The sequence below is a fragment of the Arachis ipaensis genome, chromosome B05 (genome assembly GCF_000816755.2).
Source record: "Arachis ipaensis cultivar K30076 chromosome B05, Araip1.1, whole genome shotgun sequence".
Lineage (NCBI taxonomy): Eukaryota > Viridiplantae > Streptophyta > Magnoliopsida > Fabales > Fabaceae > Arachis > Arachis ipaensis.
The window spans coordinates 114,923,219-114,925,868 of record NC_029789.2 but is presented as its reverse complement, the minus strand read 5'-3'; the positions used below and the strand labels follow the sequence as shown (position 1 = coordinate 114,925,868).

At 29.2% G+C, this 2,650-nt stretch overlaps 1 pseudogene; it reads left to right on the top strand.

Annotated features, from left to right (window-relative positions):
- LOC110272266 overlaps positions 1-990 on the top strand; it is a 12,793-nt pseudogene extending 11,803 nt beyond the window's left edge.

The following is a 2,650-nucleotide window of genomic DNA, read 5'->3' as shown; positions in this document are numbered from 1 at the left end:
ATTTTAAGTGTTGCTAAAGTTAAATAGTTACCGTGACCACCATGTCCATAGGACTACAATTGTTTCTAGCATCATAGGTGTATACTTTTACCGTTAGCTTCAAATGCAAGCAATAATTCATTTCATCATTTATGTTCTCTGTTTCAATAAAAAGGTTCTCAGTGGTTCGAAATGGGTAGAGAGCTCGCTCATCAAGTAGTAACAGACAAAAAATACTTCCCAATTTTCCAAAAGCACTGCAGGGGATCATGCTACTCGGATGAACACTACTTGCCAACATATGTTAGCATCGAGCATTGGAAGAAGAACTCGAATCGGAGCTTGACCTGGGTTGATTGGTCGAAAGGCGGGCCGCACCCGGCGAAGTTCGTGAGACCGGAGGTGACCATTGACTTCCTCAACAGCCTGAGGGACATGCAATGCCCATATAACGGAAACAGCACAAATGCTTGTTATCTTTTTGCCAGGAAGTTTTTGCCTAGTGCATTGATAAGGCTACTTAAGGTTACTCACATAGTTTTTCGGTTTTAATTACAGCAATATACAATACCACAATAGGTGTATGTGCAACAAGGAAATGTCACGCTGGAGATGCAATCATTTATTTTCTTTGTTATTCATCTCCTAAGTGTGTTCATATTCCTCGTATAGAGATTATCATACCCATTATTCCCAATCATTAGTCCATTTACAAATTATCTTTAAATGGGTTTATGTATTAGGTTTATTTACTTCTTCTGTTTTAGATTAGTTGTCATTTTTATCCTTTTTGTTACATTAAAAAATCAAGTATACACATGTTTATCTTTTATATACTGATTTTTTAATGTATGAATAAAAGTGAAAGTGATAATTAATTTAGAATTGTGGAAGTGTATTTTTGTAACAGTTGATTCACACTCAACCATCAATGTAGAACAGGTGATTTGATAAGTGGTTGTTTTGTTTTGGGGGGCTTCATGATAATTGGAAGTTCCAGTTTTTAAAAAAGCTCAATCAAGTTATTCACCAAAAAGAGTAAAGAAACAGAGAAAAAGGCAGGATTAAGCTTGTCTTTTAATTTTTGAAACCCATGTCATATTACTCTACACGTTACGGTCATTACCATTGAACATTTAGGCTCCGTTGGTTCATGTTTCACAAAGGCTGAGATACTGACACAAGGACATAAATACTGAGACAAGCACACATACACAAAAACACAATTAAAAAGAATTGTATTTGGTAATTATAGTGGATAAAACATACATTATTTTAAAAAATCTATTTTACTCTTAATATATAAAAAAAATTCATTAACTTTATCTTTATGTCTTCATCTTCTTCTATCAACTTTCAGCTAAAAAAAAAAATTATAAAATCAAAACTAATTTATAATTCTATTTTCATAATTCAATACAAATTCAAATAATAAAATAAAATTTTATATACATATATTATTAGGGTTTGTGTCAAGAAGCTTGAAAAAAAAAACAGAAAGAAAAAGAAGAGAAAAAAAATAAAATTATGAAGTGCAAAGATAAATATAAAAATAAAATTATAAATTGTAAAAATGAATTTACTCTACGTCAGCAACTTGTACTCAACCAATATATATACTTAAGATGACGGTGAAAAATAACAAAAATAAAGAAGAAGAGAGAAGGGAGTCCTTATTCGTGGAGGAGGAAGCGTGCCCAGAGAAAAAAAAAAAAAGAGAAAAATGAGATAAATGTAAAATAGTATAAAAATATAATTTCATTTGTGTCTTAAGTAAAAAATTTGTGTCTTACCTTTTTAAAGAGACACAAATTACTTGTATTTTATTGAATTCATGTGTAATCGTGTCTTTTTCAATTTTGTGTCTTAATAACCAAATAGTGAACATATATACCTGTGTTTATGTCTTTGTGTCTTGTCTTAAAAAACAAATACTATTTTAAACTACACAAAACTAATCGATAAAGACATGTATTTCTAGGAAGCATAAAACTCTTCTAGAATAAAGAAGTTGGTAATGGAAGAAAATAAATAGTTAAAGTAAGGTAGTAGAGTTCACAAAGAATAATATTTGTACTAGCAGACGATTCATACAATGTACGGAAGAAAAATATCTCTTAACTAAATTTTTTTATTTATTTTAACTCTTAAAAAATATTTTTGATAAAAAAAATATAGGTAGACAATGAAAATATTAAATAATGTGAACAATGGATATATCAGATGTTCAATTCATTAAGTGTGCAGATCGTTTATTCTGATATTAAAATTTAGGTGAATAATTTAGAGTGTAGTATGTTTTACTTGAATTGGACCAATTTTAGAGTCCGTTGTTCATGTTGTTCAACAAAGTCATTGGTTAGCTCGCATAACCCTTTCTGTTATTCTTTTATTAAAAAAGATTCCATTAAAAAATCATTGCATTCTATAGAATAATAATCTGATGCTTCTATTAAATCATCTAAGGGTTAACCACCAAAAATACTCTCGAATTATTCAAATGAGGACAAAAATACACCCAAATTTTACTATCGACAAAAATGCCTTTAAATAATTTAAAAACGTGACAAAAATATCCAACAGTAAATATATATTTTTCAAAAAATGCCTTAGAGATTGAATTTTGATGTGATTTTTTTCAAGTATAATTAAAAAAATGAGATATTATTTT